At 46.8% G+C, this 12,309-nt stretch overlaps 1 protein-coding gene across 1 annotated transcript in view; it reads left to right on the forward strand.

Annotated features, from left to right (window-relative positions):
• The window catches only part of LOC146821647 (uncharacterized), a 1,582,729-nt gene that overhangs the window by 1,035,879 nt on the left and 534,541 nt on the right, over positions 1–12,309 (forward strand). The gene's annotated exons all lie outside the window — the stretch shown is intronic.

The following is a 12,309-nucleotide window of genomic DNA, read 5'->3' on the forward strand; positions in this document are numbered from 1 at the left end:
GTAGCCCCAGTCGAGGACAAAGTCACAAGTATAGACCAGTCGATATTGAGTACGAGCTGGATTCAGGGTTATATTTGGCGTGCTGAAACCTTCACCTTCTGACCTTTATGCAAGGACTATGTGGCATGATTTCTTAGGGCTTTCCCTCCCACTGTGTCGCTCGGCGTTGGATCTGGTGAGCCTTTCAGTTGGGACCTGTATGGCTCTGTGAGGCTTTGCAATGCTTGGCGCCTACAGCAAGGAGATGCGTGGTGCAGCTCTGCAGGTTTCTGCGTCGTTTCTGTTTTGGATGCGGTGAGGCTTCCTGACGGAAGCTACACAGGTTTGTGGGGCTCTGCATTGCTTACCGTCAGTTCCGGTGAAGCCTTTAGTTCATAGTGGCACGGATTTGTGGGGCACTCCATTACCCTGCATCAGATTCAGCGAAACCTTCAGTCAACTCAGGGGATATAAACTCTGGTACCAACCAAGGGTCCAGGATCTTTGGGATAGCACTTGGGAAGGAGGGATTGGGACTCACCTCTGCAGAAGCCAGAAGAGGAAACAAGGTCAGGTCCAGTTGGGTGTGGTCAGCTGGAAACCAGGAAAGACCTCTGAAAGCTTATTGTGTCCCTGTAGCTCAAACAGGAGGTCAGCTAATGTATCCTTGTAGTCACTTCTAGGGTCCTAGGTTCAAGGTAAACAGGTCCAATATTCCTTCTTCAGACAGCAAGGCAGTCCTTATGGATTTTCTCATGTCTAGAAGTGCTCTGATTGCAGGTTCTGTTTTATGTACAATGCCAGGCTGTGGGTGGGGCACACCCTTATGTCAATCTCTAAAGCTGGATCTGGTCAGTTCTTCCCCTTCCCCTGAGTTTGGCTCCAGCCTGTGTAGTGAAACAAAGAGCAGGCCAACCCAGGTGTGAACTGCATTTGCCAGTCACAGAGTAGGCATCTTCTGAAGTCAAGAAGGGGCTGGGTATATGTTGGATCTGACCCTTTTTGCAGGGTTATCCCCAAACGTTTTGCCCTCCTGTTTTTTTTTGGACCTGTTTTTGTTGGCTTTAGGACTCTTGGCACTTTACCACTGCTAATCACTACGAAAGTGCATGTCCTGTCTTCTTTAAACATGATATGATTGGCTTACGCCTGTTTGACATATTTAATTTACCTGTCTGTCCCTTGTACAGTGGTATCCCACATACCCAGGGGCTATAAATTAAATGCTTCTAGCGAGCCTGCAGCACTGCTTGTGCTACCCACAAAAGCAGCCTTTCAAACCTGTCTCAGACCTTTTCCACTGCAGAGCCTGCATGCACAGTTTACTGCCACAGTGATTTGGCATTTAAAGTTACTTGCCGAGCCTGAAACTCCCCTTATGCTACATATAGGTCAGCCCTAAGAGAGGCCCTAGGTAGCCCTATGGGCAGGGTGCTGTGTAGGTAAAAGGTAAGACGTGTGCCTTTATTGTGTGGCATGCCCTGGTAGTGACAAGCACCCTATTTTGGTGTCACTACAGTGATTGCTTCTGCTCTCTTAGGTTAGCATTGGGAACTCCTGTATATGTCTTTAAGTGGTAATTTCTGATCTGCCGTAAACTTACTAATAGGCTCGCAGGTGCACTGGACCTATTTGTTTATTGTTATATGGGGATTTCATGCAGTGGCTCCCAAGTACGACTGCATTACCGGCACAGTGTTTATGGTTGTATGGTGACATATGGTGATTGTCTTGTTTTTATTGTATTATTTGGAATATAGCATGTTACATCGCATGCTATTACATCGCGTTCCTTTACAACGCAGTTGTTACAATGCAATACCTTTACAACGCAAGTCATTAGATCGACTTGCTGTAGTGGGCGAGATGGACTTAGGAATAGTATAATTTACTATTCCAACTCCAGCCTGCGCAACAGTATGGAAGGTGCTAGAATAGTAAATCATGCTATTCATTATGTTAGAGCGCCCCCTACAGCAAGTCGATCTAATGACTTGCATTGTAAAGGCATCGCGTTCTAACAACGCTGTCGTTGTAACAACCGCGTTGTAAAGGAAATGCGATGTAATGACTGCCTTGTAAATTATTTGCTGCATTACTAGCACCAATATATTGATGTCTGTCATTTAATGCCTTGCACTCTTCAGTTCAGGATAACGAGTACTCCATAAAGGTACTGCATAGTATGCACAGTAATGGTGTTTATCATAGTGTTTGAAACATTTAAGTCGTTCTTTCTGATGGAAACATTTGCCAGTGGATTCCTCACCTTGTGAATATCCCCTGTGCCAGCATTCCACGGAAGCTTTCCTAGCTCTCCACGCCTATGTGGACGTCATAATTCCACAGCTCCGCTCGCAACTCCGTATGACATCACCGAAGCCATAAGAGAGCCACGTCGGCGTAATGACGTCAGTTCCCTTTTTTCCACGCAGTCGACGCGTAACGATTTTCCAGCACTGTCCTTGATTGTAGAGTTACTTTGTAGTTTCCTTGTGGGTTACTGTTTCTGAAGTACTCATGTCTTCGTCAAGGAAGTCAGGTTTTAAGCTGTGAAGGGAATGTGGGGGTCACATGTCCATCACTGACCCCCATGAAGATTGTTTATGGAGTCTTTCATCGGATCACGACGTGGATGACTGTTCCTGTTGCAGGAAAATGAACCCTAAGGCTCTAAAGGAAAGGGAAGCGAAGCTGTTCATGGCCAAGGCGAAGAAGGAGGGCAGAGGTCGAAAACAAGATAAGTCGAAGCCGGAGTCGTCGACTTCGCACTCGTCGAAGTCGAGGAGACACAAGAAAAAGAGGAAGCATGACTCTCGGTGCTGGTCGACGAAGAGTAGGGCTTCGAGATCGCTTTCAACCGACGTCGCAGTAAGGACTTGGTCTCTCCTTCTCCCTCTCCATCTCCTGGTGTTTCTCCGGAGAAGTCTCCTTGGCCAAAGATAACTCCGGCGCAGTCTCCGGCGCCGGTGGATTCTCCATCTTCCAACGCTGAGCCTGATCAGGTTGCTGAACTCTCTCCTGTGCCTGAAGGGGAATCAGTGAATCCAGTAGAGGATCCATCGGCTCCGGCTGCAGCTACTCCTTAGCTGGATACAGCGAATCCATACCCGCATTTCCCGACACCGGGCGCGGATCCGTCGCATTTTTTTAATGATATGTATGGTGTTTTTCAAAGAGCAGCCTTCCCATCTGGTGCACCTTCAGGTCCCGTGGGTCCAATGCCGTTCAGTTTGGGCGTGCCACAACACTATGCTCAGGCACCATTTATGCCCTTCATGCCGATGGCGCCGTCATGGCAGTTCCTGGCGCCGTCTGGAGAGCCTTCCTCCCGGCCTTGTCTGGATTGCGTGCCTTAGTCGGAGCCTCCCTCGACGCCGGCGCCGACTCCAGCTACGCCGCGTGTGACACCGCGACAACATCGGCGCAGCCGACTCCGCGAACGGCGCCACCGATGCCGTGTCCACGGATCCGCTCTCGAAGAGAGGCTCCGAGGCTTACAGAGGAGGAGCAGTATCGAGCAGATGAAGTGGATGAAGGTGAATTGGGTGACTCAACGGATGAGTTTGAAGGTATTCAGGAGGCAAGTGGATTGGACACCACTCCTGAATGGGAACTTTCATCTTCCAGATCTTCTCCGCCTCAAGAGTTGGCTCCTTACCATTTAGTGATAAAGAAGGCCGCAGAGCTTTTGGACTTACAGTTGCCTTCTGCGGAATATAAGCCGAACTTATTGACTGAGGTTCTTCATTCGCCTTCCTCTATTGTCGAGCCTCTGTTGCCTTTTAATGAGGCTATCTTAGATCCTATTATGGACGTTTGGCGCAAGCCACTTTCTTCGCCTGCTGTTTCCAGGACTGTGGCGAGAAGATATAGAGTGGCTCCAGGGGATCCGAGCTTCCTTTCCTCTCATCCTTCTCCAGAGAATTTGGTAGTACAAGCATCCTGCTCCAAACAGTCGTCGGGGCCTTTTCTACAAGCGCCAGCGGACAGGGACTCAAAGAAGATTGAGCAGTCAGCTAAAAAGGTCTTCTCATCATCTAGCATTGCACTAAAGTCGACTAATGCCACTTGTTTGTTGGGCCGCTACATTCATGCCTTGATGGACTCTGTAAAACAGTTGGCTCCCAAATTGCCTGATGAGGAGAAGGGTTCTTTTATGGAGGTTATTTCGGACACTCAAGGCGCAGCTAGGCAAGTTATTCAGTCAGCCCTAGATTTTGTGGCCAGAGTTATGGGTTCTTCCATAGCTACTAGAATGCAGGCTTGGATCCGTTCTTCTGGATTTTCATCTGATGTTCAGGCCACTCTGGTTGACTTACCCATTGATGGGGAAAAGCTTTTTGGAGAGAAAGCGGATTCTGCCTTGCAGAGGTTCAAAAATAGCAGAGCTACTGTGAAGTCATTAGGTTTGCAGACACAATAGAAAGGATTTGGCTTAAAAAAGTATAGGGGTTTTGGGAGGTCTTCCTTTCACTCCTTCCGTCAACCTCAACATTAGCAGCAGCAACAAAATCCTCTCTATAGATCCTATAGTGGAAGACAAAGGGGTCGGCGTGGTTCTGGCTGCAATCGCTCCTCCTCCTCAGCCTCCTCTGCTCCCAATGATGCTACAGGGAAGCAGCCCTAGATCCCCCATCCTGGATCATGTAGGGCCTGTTGGGGGTCGGGTGTCCCACTTTCTGCAAGGTTGGAAATTGGTCACGACGGACCTTTGGGTTTTAAACCTTGTGGAGAATAGGTACGCCCTTCCCTTTCGGGAATTTCCTCCCCCTTACCCTCCTTGCCAAGGTTTTTGCTCAGAGGACCATCTGCTTCTTCTGCAGAAGGAGGTTCTTACATTGCTTTAAAAAGGTGCAATAGAGGTGGTTCCGGAGCAAGAAAGGGGTCAGGGATGCTACTCCCGGTATTTCCTGATTCCCAAAAAGAATGGCAAATTGCGTCCAATTCTGGACCTCAGAATCTTGAACTTTTACCTGAAGCAGGAGAAATTCAAGATGCTAAACCTTGCACAGGTTCTTCAGGCGTTGCAGCAAGAAGACTGGATGGTGTCGATCGACTTGCAGGATGTGTGTTTCCACATCCCCATTCTGAAGTCGCACAGGAAGTATCTCCGTTTTACGGTTGGGTCGCAACACTACCAGTTTGCGGTCCTCCCGTTTGGTCTTACTACTGCACCTCGAGTCTTCACCAAGGTGATGGCGGTGGTGGCTGCTGATCTCAGGAGGTCGGGGATTCCGGTTTTCCCCTACCTAGATGACTGGCTACTGAAAGCAGAGTCGCCAGAGATTGTGCAACATAATTTGCAAGTAACATCTCATCTGTTGTTCAACTTGGGTTTTTCAATCAATGTGCCCAAATCTCACCTGGTGCCCTCTTAGCGCAACCTGTTCATAGGGGCGGTACTGGACACTACTGTGTGTCGAGCATTACCTCCTCCACAAAGGATTCTCGACATTCAGGAGATGATCCCTTTATTCCACAATGGAGCGGTTGTTCCAGTTCTGAAGGTCCTTCGTCTGCTCGGTCTGTTCGCCTCCTGCATTCTGTTGGTCAACCATGCACGCTGGCACATGAGGGCGCTCCAGTGGTGTCTCCGCAGGCAGTGGTATCAGCACAACAGGGATCTCAGGGAGTCAGTCAGGATCTCCAGAGAAGCTGCAGCGGATCTGTCTTGGTGGAGCGTGGAGGGCAATCTGTCTCAAGGAAAACCCTTTCATCTTCCTCCATCTGTGGCAAAGGTGATAACGAATGCCTCCACCCTAGGGTGGGGTGCTCATCTGGCGGATCTGGAGATCAATGGGCTTTGGTTTCCAGAGGAAAGATTGTCTCATATCAATCTTCTAGAATTGCGGGCGATACATTTGGCGCTCAAGGCTTTTCTCCCTTCCCTTTGCGGTCAGTCAGTTCAAGTCCTGACGGACAACACTACCGCGATGTGGTATGTCAACAAGCAGGGAGGAGTAGGGTCGTGCCGTCTCTGCAGAGAGGCTTTGCGACTTTGGTCCTGGGCTCAGCACCATCGGATTTGCTTGATGGTAAATCATCTAGCCGGGGTGCTGAACGTACGTGCGGACAGTCTCAGTCGACAGTTTTCCGCCGACCACGAGTGGAGGCTTCATCCAGAGGTAGTTCTGCACATTTTCCGGACGTGGGGGACTCCTCTGGTGGACCTGTTTACCACTCAAGAGAACTCGCATTGCCCGTCATTCTGCAGTCTCCAGTTTCTGATGCAGGGGGCGTTGGGGGACGCGTTTCAGTAGAGTTGGGGTTCACCACTCCTTTACGAGTTTCCTCCCATACCTTTGATTCCTCGGGTTCTGAGGAAGATTCACCAAGATCGGGCCCAAGTTATATTGATCGCCCCGGATTGGCCAAGAAGGGTGTGGTACACAGATTTACTTCACCTCTCATCGCACCTTCCGCTCCGTCTCCCACTCAGGGCAGACCTCCTCCTCTCATGCCTGGAGATTGAACGGGGCAATCTGAGTTCCTTCTCTCTCCTGCCGGACGTAGTGGATGTTATATTATCATCCAGGCGACACTCCACTAAGTCTATTTATTCCTATAGATGGTTTAAGTTTGTGAAATGGTGTGGAGAGAGATCCATTGACCCTTTGAAAGCCCATATTTCTAATGTGCTTCAGGTTGCTCTTTCCTTGGCTCAGCAGGGTTGTGCTGTGGCCACGGTTAAGGGCTATTTATCAGCCCTATCGGCTTTTCTGTGTCTTCCAGATCAGCCGTCGATATTTAAATCTCCTATTGTTTTAAGATCTATCAAAGGTCTTACTAATAGGTTTCCACCTACTCCCTTTGTAATGCCACAGTGGGACCTTAATCTTGTTTTAACTTTTTTGATGGGGTCCCCTTTTGAACCCCTTCATAGCTGCCCTTTGAGGCTGTTGTCTTTTAAAACGGTCTTTCTTGTAGCAATAACCTCGGCAAGGAGGGTGAGTGAGCTTCAAGCTCTTAGTTCTAAACCCCCGTTTTTATCCTTACATGCTGAAAGGATGGTCCTCAGGACCAGGGCTGCTTTCCTTCCTAAAGTAATTACTCCCTTTCATCTGGGGCAGTCCATTACTCTCCCTGTGTTTTATCCTCCCCCTCACCCTTCCAAGGAGGAGGAGAGACTTCACCGCTTGGACCCTAAAAGAGCAGTGAGCTTTTATTTGGACAGAACAAAAGATTTTCGTTTGGAAGATCAGCTCTTCGTGGGCTATATTGGACACTCAAAAGGCAAGGCTGTGCACAAGCGCACTCTGTCCAGGTGGATCATCCTAACCATTAAGATCTGCTATTCCCTGGCTGGTAAGGTTCCAGCTGAGGGTATTAGAGCTCATTCTACTAGAGCTAAGTCTTCCACCTCTGCTTTGGCCAGGGGTGTTCCAGTTGCAGACATTTGTAAGGCCGCGACTTGGGCCTCCCTCCTTACTTTCGCTAAGCATTATTGCTTGGACTCTGAGATGAGGAGGTAGGGCCATTTTGCGCGCTCTGTCTTGCAGAACTTTTTGGTAGAGGAAGGTGGACACCATCCTCCGGGAGTGGGACTGCTGTGGGAATTTATTCACAAGGTGAGGAATCCACAGGCAGATGTATCCATCAGAATAACAAGTTACTTACCTTCGGTAACGCTTTTTCTGGTGGATACAGTATCTGCCTGTGGATTCCTCACTGACCCACCCGCCTCCCCATTGTCCACCTTTGTATACCTAAAAAGATTCCTTTTTTGGCTGGTTGTTTATTCATTGTATTTTCTATTTTGTACATTTATAGGAAATGATGTTGGTGTTTAGCTTTCCTTTTTGACTTTGTGCTGTATATATTGGTTCAAATGTTGTGTACTATGTATACTTGAGTCTGTGTCAGTCCATCTGTTCGCCTCGGAGGCCCGGAAAAAATGGGTGGAACTGACGTCATCACGCCGACGTGGCTCTCTTATGGCTCCGGTGACGTCATACGGAATCGCACGTCGGCGTGGAGAGCTAGGAAAAATTCCGTGGAATGCTGGCGCAGGGGATATTCACAAGGTGAGGAATCCACAGGCAGATACTGTATCCACCAGAAATAGCGTTACCGAAGGTAAGTAACTTGTTCTTTACTGCACTGATTGTGATGTTGTGACAATTGCCTAGTTGGAAAAGTAACTACTGATTTATGTTGTGTTGGTCTATGGTTTATGTATAATATATTTGTACATAACATTGTGTGGAGTCACTTTTGTCGTGTATTTATTGTGTCACTGGTGTAAGTGTGTTGCGCAAATGCTTCACACATTTCCCCTGGGATAAGCCTGACTGCTCGTGCCAAGCTACCCAGGGGGTGAGCAGAGGTTATCCTGGGTGTGTAACTCCCTTACCCTGACTAGAGTGGTGGGTTCTGTCTGGCTTAGGTGCCTACCCTAGCCAACCAGAAACCCCGTTTCTAACAGTATAATCCTCAGGATTCCCTTCAAAGCTTAGCAAAGGGTTTGTTATAGTCCCCAGGTCATACTGATTAGGATAGGAGCACCCTTCCCACACCCAAGACCCTTTATCCATTGGCTGGGGGAATGCACATCAAACCACAGGAGAGCCATTAGCAGTCAGGTGACCTGACACTGGGAGACAACTTTCGGAAAGTGGCATTTTTAAAATATTAATTTAAAGCCTGTCTTCACCATTAAAGATGATTTTATATTACAATTAAACTGAGTGTAAAACAGTATTTCCCTAGCTGTTCCCAAACTGATTTCAATACTTATTGAATGTAATAATAAGCAGCATTAGTCTCTGGGAGGTCAGCCTTGTCACAGTGAATAACAAATGATTTTGGCAGATTTTTCACTGCCAGAACATGTAAGACTTTAAATATACATATACTACTTAAAAATACCAAGCACACTGCCCTACAAGCATTAAGGACCTACCATTGGGGAATGTAGAAGTATTAAAAAGTATGGTTTAGGCCTGCCAAAAAGATGAATTTGCCACATCAAAATGGCAGTTTACAACTGCAGTAGCATCCCTGAGACATGTTTTATAGTACTACTTTTGTGGTTGGCACAAGGGGCTGTACAGCTGACTAGTAGCATTTAGTGTGCAGGCCTAAAGACATATAGTACCATATACTAGGGTCGTAGACGTAAATTAAATGTACCAGTGGTATACCAATTTATCATGTTTGGGAGGGAGAGCACAATCACTTTATGGCTGGTTAGCAGGAGTAAATTGTGCAGACTCCTAATGCCAACAAAAATGGATTCAGTAAACATAGAGTAGTGAAGGCTAACAATCTGAGGGATTACCACCAAAAAGATGGTCATGTCCAACAAAAACCATCTTTAACTATCAAGGGTTAGGCAGTGAATGTCTCTAAATGGATGAGAATATTCCATGACTTGGGGGCTCTAGAGGTTCTGGGTCAATGCCTCTTAACTCCTGGGGGACAAGCCATATAGATAAAGAAGACAGTCCACAGTCTGACAGGCAGGGCAATGGTGTGGAAGCTCTTACGTAGAAATGCCTCACACTGGACAATTCAAGTCCTTCTCTATTCAGCTAGTGCTCAGGTCAATGGGTGATGGCCACCACAACAAGCAGGATGAAATGAGCTGAAAAACAGTATAAACTGGGACAGGGAGTATGTGTGCTCACAACTCAGCCCAGTAGATGTGGAAGTGTTGTGAGGCTGCCTCCCCTGGTCTCTGGAGGGTGGTAAGGAGGGCGTGTTCGTGCTGAGCCCACATGTTTGAATTCTTTGTCTTGCTAGCGACTTTAAGCAGGCAAGGTCAGCAGATGCGTCAGAAGGACAGGCCTGTGGAGTTCCATTAGAGCTTTCAGGCTGGTTCCCAGCCAAGAGGAAGTGGGCAGCACTCCCCTTCATATTCTGTACGCACTACAGCAGCAATGTATGTGCAACTCACTGTCCAAAGAGGTGTTGGTTTACTAGGAGGGGTTCTTGAACTTATATTTCTAAGGCACAAGAGCTGGACACCAACTCACTTCCAATTAGTTTTATTTCATCCATTACAGTTTTAAAATCTATCCATGCTAGTTGAAGCACAGTTTCCCTCAGGAAACAGGTTTCTGTGAAGTGCTTTCCTTGCAGTCTTATTAAATTGCATTTCACACCCCAGCCAATGTGTATCTGGCCGTATACAACCAGCTGAGGCAAGCTCAGGAAATTCTATTCATCCTTCCAGACATATCTTGGAAACAAAGGTAAAGGAAGATGTTGGGGATTGGCTGTCATTGGTCTTTAATTGCCAGCATTCACTTTTCATTATACAATACTCATTCTTACAAATGTAAAGATGTATGCAATCAGCTATGGTAAAACCTAACAATACGAGCACTGCGGGTGATCGTGAACTGTTGTGCGCATATATTCAGATGTTCGGAATCATTATTGGAAAATCAATGCACCTTACTTATATGAACATTTCCAAACATACAATAAATAAATCAAGCAACCTTCCAGACTGTCACAGGAGACTGGACTTATTCATAGAAAGAAGGCCAGTCAGCATCTCCTGTTGGTTTTGCTTCTGCACCCCAAAACCTATAATTGCTGCCACCAGCCAGAGCTTGTGCAGAGGTGGATGAGATGAACTACTCCCTCAAACCTACAGGCTTGGGAACCCAACTGAGGGTCATATCATATCAGGCCTACCACAAGGTGTTCCAAGTGAGCACTACATTTACAGTTTGATGAGTCATTCGGGATCAGAGGTTCTGTGGGATGTTAACGATAAGAAAAAGAATGGGGTACCTGTACTTTCAGTGACAAATTACAACAAGCATTTGCACTGCAATAGGTCTCGCATTAGTGAAAGCTAGAGCTCTTGGTGTTGAAAATGACAATATTCTTTACTTTAGTTTTTTTTGTTTGCAGTGGAGTTATATTTGCATAGCTCTATCACGATTCTTATGACCTTGCGGTACTGGAGAACCATAAAATGGGAAATAAGTTATCAGCCAGGGGAAACAAGAGTAATATGCCTGATGGAAAAAAAAGACAACAACATCCTGGAAATAGCATACACTCATAGGGAATGCAAGAATAAGTAAAGCATGTGAGATGTAGGCAGGAACAATATTGTTACCTTAACGCTGGTTGTGAATAAAACAAATCTGGGCATTTTGCAACCATTCTATCTTGCTTTATTTACGTTTTTTTTACTTTTTTTTCTCACTGCCCGAGGCTGCACTTTGGAATAGAAAAATCTCATTAGCTACTGCAGGTGACTCAAACGTCATGCACCCTGAAGCACGAACACTAAAATGCTCCACAGGCTATTAGAAGCTGTAATAGATGTGGACTGTGCATGCCTTTTAAATGCTAGCTGGAAACCCGCTTAGGGTGTTTCCAGCTCATCTTTTGTGCGACCATGTGTTTTCAGCTCCTCACCTTCTCACCAAGAGATGCGTTGAAGTGGGAGAGTGAGGGGGAAGGGGTTTGTGTGCAAGCATGTGGCACTGTCTGAGTTGGGATCCACCACAGATGCAAGTCTCACTATTGCACAAAGAGGAACCATTTTTCCTCTGATTGCTTGACATCAAAGTGATAAATTGAAAAAGACTCTCATTGCTTAGGAGCCATTTGCTCAGGGCAAAGCAGACTGTTTCGAATAAGCTGATAATCCTTCGGGAATCAGTTTTCCCACTTATACTCATTAGAAGCGTCTTCACCCGTATGCCGTGGATTAATGATTGTAAACATGCTCCTACTATCAGCCATTATTTTCAGACGAAACGCAAGGTTGCGACACAAAAAAGCCTTCTGCAAGGGCCACCAAGTCGCGGTCATTAGATACTGCAGCTGACTCAAATGTCATCCACCCTGAAGCATGAACTCTAAAATTCTCCACATGCTTTTAGGAGCCACCTACACACTTTTATTTCGGCACTGCAATTGCACTCGAGCAGCGTCAGGGGTCAGGCTAATAATAAAAGGCAGCTACAGACGGAAAGCAGCAACAAAAAATGAAAGAGTTCTAAAATAAAACACATAGAAAATGAAATGGGAAGAAGACAGTCATTGGTCAGTGCTCCTCTGGCTTGAACGGAAGTGAGCTATTGCCTGCCAGAACAAGTCAGGATGTTGCAATTATGAGGGTCACTGTAGGGAGCCTCTGGTAAGCAGCAGGCGGGATAAACGTGGTGTAAGTAATTACAAAAGGTCTTGCAGACAGCGCATGTGCTGTAGGCTCGACAGAAAAAGGTGGATATAGTCCCGCTGCACAGGTTGTCCGTGTTGCACAGAAGAATTCCAATTGCTTTATATTGTCTGTCTCTAGAAGATATGTGTACAGACCTGTGTGACAACACTGACAATACTTTCCTTCTGTTA

Source organism: Triturus cristatus, chromosome 6 (assembly GCF_964204655.1).
Source record: "Triturus cristatus chromosome 6, aTriCri1.1, whole genome shotgun sequence".
NCBI classification, from domain to species: Eukaryota; Metazoa; Chordata; class Amphibia; order Caudata; family Salamandridae; genus Triturus; species Triturus cristatus.